Genomic DNA, 12,096 nt, shown 5'->3' on the forward strand with positions numbered 1-12,096 from the left:
TCACCCCTCTGTATGACATAACTATATAATTTGTCACCCCTCTGTATGACATAACTATATGATTTGTCACCCCTCTGTATGACATAACTATATGATTTGTCACCCCTCTGTATTACATAACTATCTGATTTGTCACCCATCTGTATGACATAACTATATAATGTGTCACCCCTCTGTATGACATAACTATATAATTTGTCACCCCTCTGTATGACATAACTATATGATTTGTCACCCCTCTGTATGACATAACTATATGATTTGTCACCCCTCTGTATTACATAACTATCTGATTTGTCACCCCTCTGTATGACATAACTATATAATTTGTTACCCCTCTGTATGACATAACTATATGATTTGTTACCCCTCTGTATGACATAACTGTATAATTTGTTATCCTCTGTATGACATAACTATATGATTTGTCACCCCTTTGTATGACATAACTATATGATTTGTCACCCCTCTGTATGACATAACTATATAATTTGTTACCCCTCTGTATGACATAACTATATAATTTGTTACCCCTCTGTATGACATAACTATATAATTTGTTACTCTGTTTTTGTGATACATTTCATTCATTTCCTCAGTAACCTTAGTGTGCCAGAGTACAGAGTATGATTTATATGTAGATAATTGTCAGCCATGTTCCTACCTTTAATTACATGATTTGAGCCACAGACCATGTAATTGGGAGCTAGTTATGTCATTTTGAATTATCACTGTTTATATATATATATAGTTATACATTATACAACCCAGCTTTAGCCTCCTCTATTTATATATGTATTTGGGGTTTGTTCATTAGGGTCCTGCACCTTGGCCTTCCGTAAGATTCCTTTTGGCCGATCGACCTCTAACTTCATACCATGTTTTTTTTATTGAAAGTGCTTGCATGGGATTGCTTTTCTGTGTCAAAGGTTAAGGACACTGTTGCTAAATATAGAAAATCAGTTTCCATACAATAGCTTCAGTTGGCTTTTATGAATCAAACTGATACTTCAAAACTATCTACCCCAATCTTCATACAGTGCTTCCTTATGGAAAGAGCTTGCTTAGAATTACTTTTCAGCATCAAAATTCGAAGGTCAAGGTCACTGTTACTAAATGTAAATTAACAAATCACCTTCCATGCAAAACCTATATATTGCTCTGGCCAATCTGACTCAAACTTCTTTCAGTACTTCCATACTTAAAGTTTTTGGTTAGAATTTATTTACAGTTTGAAAAGTCAAATGTCAAGGCCACAATTACTATAAATAGAAAATCAGTTTCTTTGCAATAACATATTTCCTTTGGACCGATTAAACCCAAACTTCATACAGTGCTTGCTTGTTCATGATGAGTATCAACCTTTAAGTGATATGGGTAAATGGCTTCTGATGATTATTGAGGATGTATCAACATGGCGGGGCTCTTGCTAACCTGTCAGTGCTTTAGTAAATACTGGTGGTTTATTTAGGGTTCAGATGTTTAGTGACACTGCCTGATATGTGAATGTAACTTTTGAAGTATACATTTGAAAAACCTGCAATTTGCAATATACATTACTGTTTTATAGGCAAATTTACATTTTAGAATATGCTACTGATTCCAGAGCTTTTCCCATGCAGAAACATTTTTCATTTTTTTTATCTTTTGAAATAATATAAATAGAAAATTGAATGGTTTCTCATTAAACATAATATTTTACACCTACTGATAGATTATACCAATATGTTTCACTCAATAGCTTTGCTATATATATATACCAAATTTATATTAAAACATTACATAATATCCAGTGGGGTATTGTACAATTCAATATCATCTAACATTGTACTGAATTCATTTCATTTAGGACTAAACCATTTTTGGATTTTATGGGGTTCAATGTTTTTTATTTGATGCCTGTCGGTATTGTATTTTTATACATTGTTGTAAAGTGACAATATGGCACCATGCAGGTATTCTGTGTGTGTCCCTGTGTTTCGGTACTATGTACTCTTTGGTTGGGGAGGAGGAATGTTTAACAGAATGAGGGGGTGTAACATAACTTGATCTTTACGGTAATATCCTGGTAGTACACAGGGGAAGGTGTACTGGGGCCATATTGGATATGACAGCCTGACACCAAAAGGAAGGGAAGCTATGTGGTCTGGTGTACTTGTCCCTAACTAGTGGTATGATCTGGTAATATGTGGGCAGAATACACCAGAAACAAGGTGCAATCAGAAATTCATATTCTGCTTTAGTATATATATATATTGACTTACCTGTAATGACTATAATTAGTAACCTTATGTCCAATTAGAATATACCTAGGTTACCACTAATAGATTACTTATAAATGAGACAGGGAATTAGATACATCACTATTAAAACTTGGATGTTACATTGTATTACTTTTCTGTCGGTATGACACCCGTGGAATAGCGTCGCCGGTTCTCACAGTCTTCTTTACGCACAGACTTGAATACCTTTGTTTTAGCATAAATAATATTCATATCTTTATTGACCAATCAGAATGCTTCTTATTAATGAAGCTCTTTTTTGTCTGGAAAATAGAAATGGTATACCGAAATTGCTGCACCCATGTGTCAGCATTTTTATACCCCACCATGAAATGGGGGCATATAGTGTTACCCATGTTTGTCCTGTTACGTCTGTTACATCCCATTGTGTCCCGCCACGTTGCATCCCGTCCCGTCCTGTCCTGCTCAGGTGTCATACTGTGCCATTTAAACTACATCTTATTCCATCATATTCGCCACAACATCATTAATACAGCATCTTCGATAATACATCAAATGGCACTCTTGGTCTACTTGACAAAATGTGTCTGACAAACCTAATCGGCTAAAATCACATCACAGAACAGTTGCACAAGCATGCAATATAATGATGTTTCATCACCGTCGCAGAGTTTCATTATCGTCTAGAGTTTCATCATTGTCGCAAAGTTTCATCATCGTCGTAGTTTCATCACTGTTGCAGAGATTCATCACTGTCGCGGAGTTTCATCACTGTCGCAGAGATTCATCATTGTTGGAACAGTCATGGGATGCCAACCAATCTGCGTCTGATACAAAACTGAAAATATAATAAGATAAGTTGTAGGTTCAGATTTAATGGGACGCTATAAAGATTATTTATTCTCTTCATCTATAAATGTTAATGGGGTGACATTTTCCGCATTATATATATAGAAAAGTTTTCATCTTAGTGATTTTTCCTGCTGAACACCACATATTACCTGTAAGAATGACAGATTATACCTGTATTTTACACTCATGTTTTATACTGATGTCATGAAGTATATTGTTTTTCCTGCATAATTGTAAATATGTTCATTTGGTGACCATTACTTACTGGAGTATATGCTATATATCCTATATGTTGAACATTCACATTTTACAATCTGAACTGTAAAGAAAAGAAAAACAAACTAGAAATGTTCAGTATCATGTCGGCTGACATTCTCGAAGGCGGCAGATTGCATGTCATTGTGATGTATGGCGTCATTAAATTGTCAGTTTTGATCAGTGAAATATAGCACAGTTAATCAACTGACGTCAGCGGAAAATACATACATATATATAATTAAATAATGGCCTACAGATTTTAAGTAGCTTTTGTAGTATTTTATTTCTGATGTTATTGATTACAATATATATATATATTTCTGATATTTAGAAATACAAAATTATATATTCTGCAAGTTAACTGGAAAATCTTCATTTAATGAAACAATCAGAATTAGATTAAAAGTAGATGAAAGAAAAATATTCTAAAATACATGTAGGTATGGGAAATCCCTATTGTTTTACAAAATCTCTTAGGTGAATGCTATGACAGCCGACATGTATGTATGATAGAGGATAGGTTGAAAAAGGCTGAGAAATGTCAGGGAGAGAAATGTCAGCGACTGTGTATAGGATTGGTGGAATGTACAACTGGAGGATACTATAGAGGAAGTGATACACAAGCCTCAGTGGAGGAGGAAGTTTGTAGAAATACTACTGATTGGATGCCACATCAAATGTCACAGGATTATGAATGGCTGGCCTAGGTGTTAGAGGTGAATTTGTTATAACTTATTACATAAAGTAATTAGTAGTCTGTAGTCTGCTCAGTAATTCAGTGGGTTTTTCAGGAATATGTACAGTTCGCCATCTCCACAAACTATAATGTGTTTCAGGATTTTCAAACTTTATAGTTTGAAATGTGAGAGCTTAGATAGACACACCATTACTCAACAAAGTAGTTGTTAACACGCTCAACCCCCACAGTCACTCACCCGCACAGTTACTCACCCCCAACAGTCACTCCCCCTCCCCCCACAGTCACTCACCCCCACAGTCACTCATCCCCACAGTCACTCACCCCCACAGTCACTCACCCCCACAGTCACTCACCCGCACAGTTACTCACCCGCACAGTTACTCACCCGCACAGTTACTCACCCCCAACAGTCACTCACCCCCACAGTCACTCACCCGCACAGTTACTCATCCCCACAGTCACTCACCCCCACAGTCACTCACCCGCACAGTTACTCACCCCCGACTGTCACTCCCCCCCCCCCCCCCCCCCCCCACAGTCACTCCCCCCCACAGTCACTCACCCGCACAGTTACTCACCCCGACAGTCACTCCCCCCCCCCCCCCCCCCCCACAGTCACTCACCCCCACAGTCACTCACCCGCACAGTCACTCACCCCCACAGTTACTCACCCCCACAGTCAGTCACCCCGACAGTCACTCACCCCCACAGTCACTCACCCCCACAGTCACTCACCCTCACAGTCACTCACCCCCACAGTCACTCACCCCACAGTCACTCACCACCCAGTCACTCACCCCGACAGTCACTCACCCCCACAGTCACTCACCCCGACAGTCACTCACCCCCACAGTCGCTCACCACCCACAGTCACTCACCCTCACAGTCACTCACCCCCACAGTCACTCACCACCCACAGTCACTCACCCTCACAGTCACTCACCCCCACAGTCACTCACCCCCACAGTCCACTCACGTATCACCCCACAGTCACTCACCCCCAACAGTCACTCACCCCCACAGTCACTCACCCCCGACAGTCACTCACCCCCACAGTCACTCACCCCCCCACAGTCACTCACCCCCACAGTCACTCACCCCAGTCACTCACCCACAGTCACTCACCCCACAGTCACTCACCCCCACAGTCACTCACCCCCACAGTCACTCACCCCCAACAGTCACTCACCCCCACAGTCACTCACCCCACAGTCACTCACCCCACAGTCACTCACCCCCACAGTCACTCACCCCCGACAGTCACTCACCCCCACATCATCACCTACAGTCCTCACCCACACACGTCACTCACCCCCACAGCTCACCACTCACCCAGCACAGTCACTCACCCCCACAGTCACTCACCCCGACAGTCACTCACCCCCACAGTCACTCACCCCCACAGTCACTCACCCCACAGTCACTCACCCCCACAGTCACTCACCCCACTCATCACCCACAGTCGCTCACCACCCACAGTCACTCACCCCCACAGTCACTCACCCCACAGTCACTCACCCCCACAGTCACTCACCCCCACAGTCACTCACCCCCACAGTCACTCACCCCCACCAGTCACTCACCCCCCACAGTCACTCACCCCACAGTCACCCACCCACCCCACGTCACTCCCGACAGTCACTCACCCCACAGTCACTCCCCCACATCCTCACCCCCACAGTCACTCACCCCCCACAGTCACTCACCCCCCAGTACCACCCCACGTCACTCACCCCCACAGTCACTCACCCCCACAGTCACTCCACCCCCACAGTATCACCTCCAGTCACTCACCCACAGTCACTCACCCCACAGTCACTCACCCACAGTCACTCACCCCACAGTCACTAAACCCACAGCCACTCACTACTCACCCCCACAGTCACTCACCCCCACAGTCACTCACCCCCACAGTCACTCACCCCCACAGTCACTCACCCCCCACAGTCACTCACCCCCACAGTCAGTCACCCCACAGTCACTCACCCCCACAGTCACTCACCCCCACAGTCAGTCACCCCGACAGTCACTCACCCCCACAGTCGCTCACCACCCACAGTCACTCACCCCCACAGTCACTCATCCCCACAGTCACTCACCCGCACAGTTACTCACCCCCACAGTCACTCAACCGCACAGTTACTCACCCCCGACAGTCACTCCCCCCCCCCCCCGACAGTCACTCCCCCCGACAGTCACTCCCCCCCCACAGTCACTCACCCCCACAGTCAGTCACCCCCACAGTCAGTCACCCCCCACAGTCACTCACCCCGACAGTCACTCACCCCCACAGTCACTCACCACCCACAGCCACTCACCACCCACAGTCACTCACCCCCACAGTCACTCACCCTGACAGTCACTCACCACCCACAGTTACTCACCACCCACAGTCACTCACCCCCCACAGTTACTCATCCCGACAGTCATCACCCCCGACAGTCACTCACCACCCACAGTCACTCACCCCGACAGTCACTCACCCCGACAGTCACTCACCCCCACAGTCACTCACCCCGACAGTCATTCACCCCCACAGTCACTCATCACCCACAGTTACTCACCCCGACAGTCACTCACCCCGACAGTCACTCACCACCCACAGTCACTCACCCCCCACAGTTACTCATCCCGACAGTCATTCACCCCCACAGTCACTCACCCCCCACAGTTACTCACCCCCACAGTCACTCACCCCCCACAGTTACTCACCCCCACAGTCACTCACCCCGACAGTCACTCACCCCGACAGTCACTCACCCCCACAGTCACTCACCCCGACAGTCATTCACCCCCACAGTCACTCACCCCCACAGTCACTCACCCCGACAGTCATTCACCCCCACAGTCACTCATCACCCACAGTTACTCACCCCGACAGTCACTCACCCCGACAGTCACTCACCCCGACAGTCACTCACCCCGACAGTCACTCACCCCCACAGTCACTCACCCCGACAGTCATTCACCCCCACAGTCACTCACCCCCACAGTTATGCACCCCCACAGTTACTCACCCCCCACAGTTACTCACCCCCACAGTCACTCACCCCCACAGTCACTCACCACCACCCCCACAGTTACTCACCACCCACAGTCACTCACCACCACCCCCACAGTTACTCACCCCCACAGTCACTCACCCCCACAGTTACTCACCCCCACAGTCACTCATCACCCACAGTTACTCACCACCCACAGTTACTCACCCCCACAGTCACTCACCCCAACAGCCACTCACCCCGACAGTCACTCACCCCGACAGCCACTCACCCCGACAGTCACTCACCCCGACAGTCACTCACCCCGACAGTCACTCACCCCCACAGTTACTCACCCCCACAGTCACTCACCCCCACAGTCACTCATCACCCACAGTTACTCACCCCCACAGTCACTCACCCCCAGTCACTCATCCCCACAGTCACTCCCCCTCCACAGTCACTCATCACCCACAGTTACTCACCACCCACAGTTATGCACCCCCACAGTTACTCACCACCCACAGTTACTCACCCAACCCCTTTCCCCACTGTCACTCCCACCCCTACCCCCACCCTACTCCCCATTCCTATCCCCACCCCACTCATACCCCACATCCCTCATCCCCACATCACCTCCATCCCACCGTCCACTCACCCACATTATCCCCTAACACGTACTTCCCAGCACTACCCTGACAGTCCAATCACCCCCCACAGTCACTCACCCCGACAGTCACTCTCCCCCGACAGTCACTCCCCCGCCACAGTCACTCCCCCCGCCACAGTCACTCACCCCGCCACAGTCACTCACCCCGAAGCAACTGATATTTGGCCAGGAGGTACCATTTGTGAATTTTCTTCTCAAGTTCTAAAAGACCCATATGCTATATATGGGCACTCATCTTTTGCCAATAGGGTTTCTGCTATGGAGTGCAATAAAATTTCCTCATATAAATGATCTTGACCTATTTTCAAGATCACAGTGCTCAAATATGTTGGAAAATTTTCATAATCATCTTCTCAAGTTCCAGGAGACCCATGTTGTTAGCAGGTACATGTACCTAGTAGACAGTGGTATAAGTGTTACTCATATAAATTACATTGACCCATTGTCATGGTCACAGGGCTCAAATATGTTAAAAACTTCGAAAATCTTCCTCTCGAGTTCCTGAAGGCCAAGTGGGCTGATATTTTGCCAGCAGGTGCCTAGGACAGAGTGATATGGAGTTTCCTCATAAAAATGACCTTGACTTATCTTCTATGATGCAGGGGCAAATAGTGAAAAATTAATTTGCCAATATTATTTTCTGGTTTTAAAAGACCAAGGGTACACATCTTAGGCCAGTAGGTTCCTACCTATGGACTGATATAAAATTCGTCATATCAATGATATTGACCTATTTTCAAAGTTATAGGTGTTAGATATATGTATGTTAAAAACTTCTATGATCTTTTCAAGTTCCAGAAGACCCATATTATGTACTATTTTGCCAGCAGTTAACAAGGATTGAACACTATAAATATTCAGCATACAAATGACCTTGGCCTATTTGCAAGGTCACCATTGAGAAATATGTGATGTATTATGTACACTATGTGTACTACACAGGATCAACAACATGCTTTACATTATGCATCATATTTCTACCTGCAATGGGTTTCACATTATAGTTATGTTTGATTTAACAAAAACACCAACAGAAGTAATCTTTGATGTTTCAATAGCATTAACTCACATGGACAATTAATGCACCTATATTTCGCAAAACCCTATATAATGATTAACCATTTAATGCTTCAGAGAATCATTTCCTTAAACATCATTAACATATTATATTAGGGTCAACATGAAAATTGGAAATAATGATTTTGCCATAATTTCTAACTGGCAAGTGAGCGATCATGGCCCTCTGGGCCTTTTGTTTCTAAAAAATTCTAATTAAATGCAAATTTATCAAATCTGATAATTATATTCATATTTTAAAACTGTTAATATCAAATGCAAAATCATGCCATCTGTCTGATTTGATATATATATATTTTTTGTTTTGTACTGAAGGTGTTATATAGCCCATCACAGATGGTGCAAGATATGATTTATGGGTATATCACCCATCCATCACTGTTAGGACATACCATAACATACCTGGTAGGGGAGGTGGTGAAGAACAAAGCTCATTGTGTCCATACCCTAACTACCTTATCTGCTGCAGGCTAGGGTCACCTGGTAGAAGTCCTATGAAAGGTCAGGATACATTTGCTACAATTCATTCATAATCAGTAGAATAAGCGAAGTAAATTGATTAGGTTGATTTTAGTGAGGTAAATTGATCAGGAGGTTGAGTTTGGAGGTTGGATCAACACATATACTAGACATTAACCAACATTTGTGTTTGATGTCCTAAGCAGTCAATTTTGTGTTCTTGACATCCAAGAGAACCAACATCTGACCTTGACATCCTAAGCAATTCATATTTGACTTTGATTCACAGGACAACCATTTGTCTTGACATCTTAGACATCCAGCATTTGACCTTGACATGATATGCATGCAGTATTTGACCTTCATACCTTAGATGACCATTTGTCCTTGACACATAACAGGTCAAGCATTTGTCCTTGACATATGGTAGATAACCAATATTTGACCTTGTAATATTAGACAATCAACATTTGTCTTTGACATTTTAGACTACAAACATTTGATTGACATTAATCATAATTATCTCGTGTGAAGACTTTTACTATATCCAGTATACCAGCAGCCTTCGATTATTGATCATATCTACAGTACAGACATTGTACATAGTCTAGTATACCAGTAGCCTTCGATTATTGATCATATCTACAGTACAGACATTGTACATAGTCTAGTATACCAGTAGCCTTCGATTATTGATCATATCTACAGTACAGACATTGTACATCTAGTATACCAGCAGCCTTCCATTATTGATCATATCTACTGTACAGACATTGTATATAGTCTAGTATACCAGCAGCCTTCCATTATTGATCATATCTACAGTACAGACATTGTACATCTAGTATACCAGCAGCCTTCCATTATTGATCATATCTACTGTACAGACATTGTACATCTAGTATACCAGCAGCCTTCCATTATTGATCATATCTACAGTACAGACATTGTACATCCAGTATACCAGTAGCCTTCCATTATTGATCATATCTACAGTACAGACATTGTACATCTAGTATACTAGCAGCCTTCCATTATTGATCATATCTACAGTACAGACATTGTACATCTAGTATACCAGCAGCCTTCCATTATTGATCATATCTACAGTACAGACATTGTATATAGTCTAGTATACCAGCAGCCTTTGATTATTGATCATATCTACTGTACAGACAAAGTATACATACTATCTTGAGTGTATGACATGACAACTATCATACAGACATAGACATTGCTTGCATGGTCGGCTTTCATTGATAGTATTATATACTTTAACATATGTATAACATATGTTGGCAACTGACTTAAGTCTTCAATCAAGTCATAACACAATTCCTTGATGTTTTTGTCTTATTAATTCAAAATCCATAGTCTCATGTCTTAGATTTAGTATTTTCTCCAGTATTCTATTCTTAAATCAAAATAGCAAGTTTTAGGAATTGGCTGATTGGTGGTTTTGATGGAAATTTTGACAAACATCCAAAATATGGATCATTTTAGGCAGCAGAAGGTACGCAAAAATGTGAAAAATGTTTGGGAATTTATCTTGTTAAAAGGTATTTCCATGAGAAATGTAAAAAGTGACATATGCATTTGAACAATTTTAACTGTATATTACTGAGTTTTCTGACAATTAATGTGATTTCCATAATAAATTATATCCATGTGGACCTGGAAACAGGACGGCACAATGCTAGTTAACCTTTGTCTCAGACATTATATATATATTATAACAGGATTGTCTGTCTATATCAGATACTGTGTTCTGATGTCTGTTCATCCTAAAATAGTTTTCATTGTTTTCTTAACAAGGCAGACAAAGGTTCAATTAAATTAACCATGATATGTTTTGTCTTGGTAAATTATTTGTCCTGGAATTTCATTGTTTTGTCCTGGGCTATCTTTTTATTGTTCTGGATATAATTGTTTTATCTTGGGATATTATTTGCTTTGACCTAAGATATTGTTGTTTTGTCCTCGGATATTATTGTTTTGTCCTGGGATAATATTGTTTTGTCCTGGGATAATATTGTTTTGTCCTCGGATATTATTGTTTTGTCCTCGGATAATATTGTTTTGTCCTGGGATATTATTGTTTTGTCCTGGGATAATATTGTTTTGTCCTGGGATTTTATTGTTTTGTCTGGAATATTATTGTTTTTTCCTGGAATATCATTGTTTCGTCCTGGAATATTATTGTTTTGTCCTAAGATATTGTTGTTTTGTCCAAGGATATTATTGTTTTGTCCTAAGATATTATTGTTTTGTCCTGGAATATTATTGTTTTGTCCTAGGATATTATTGCTTTGTCCTAAGATATTATTGTTTTGTCCAGGGATAATATTGTTTTGTCCTAAGATATTATTGTTTTATCCTGGAATATTATTGTTTTGTCCTAGGATATTATTGTTTTGTCCTAAGATATTATTGTTTTGTCCTGGAATATTATTGTTTTGTCCTAAGATATTATTGTTTTATCCTGGAATATTATTGTTTTGTCCTAGGATATTATTGTTTTGTCCTAAGATATTATTGTTTTGTCCTAAGATATTATTTATTAGGATTTATTAGGATAATTAATGGATGCAGGCTGGAAGCCTCTATATCCATATCAACAATATATGTACATAAAATAAATAAATGATTGATTTCCAGTATATCAATGGCTATATGTTTCCTCAATATATCTAAAATTTCATCAAGTTTATTCGGAAGACTGTCAATATTTGTGCAGGTACATTTAAGGTTTTTGCATGTTTGTTTGAGAACTTTGGGTTTTACTTGTCTTGTTCTTAAAATTTTCTAATCTTTACTATTCTGCGGTTCCACGGTGGGCCGCGTACTCGGTATATG

The 12,096-nt window shown here is 41.9% G+C and overlaps 2 long non-coding RNA genes across 2 annotated transcripts in view; one reads left to right on the forward strand and one right to left on the reverse strand.

Moving 5' to 3' along the window:
- Positions 1-2,485: 2,485 nt before the first annotated feature.
- Positions 2,486-3,474, reverse strand: LOC117327990. Its single transcript, XR_004532772.1, has 2 exons — positions 3,361-3,474; positions 2,486-3,081 (listed from the first exon to the last, which is right to left on the reverse strand). It is a non-coding gene; the product is annotated as an uncharacterized LOC117327990 (long non-coding RNA).
- A 486-nt stretch (positions 3,475-3,960) lies between these two features.
- Positions 3,961-12,096, forward strand: part of LOC117327989 — a 135,411-nt gene continuing 127,275 nt past the window's right edge. The window contains exon 1 of the long non-coding RNA XR_004532770.1: positions 3,961-4,069. This is a non-coding gene — a long non-coding RNA (uncharacterized LOC117327989). The remainder of the gene's footprint in view (positions 4,070-12,096) is intronic.

The sequence above is a fragment of the Pecten maximus genome, chromosome 5 (assembly GCF_902652985.1).
Source record: "Pecten maximus chromosome 5, xPecMax1.1, whole genome shotgun sequence".
Classification (NCBI taxonomy): Eukaryota; Metazoa; Mollusca; class Bivalvia; order Pectinida; family Pectinidae; genus Pecten; species Pecten maximus.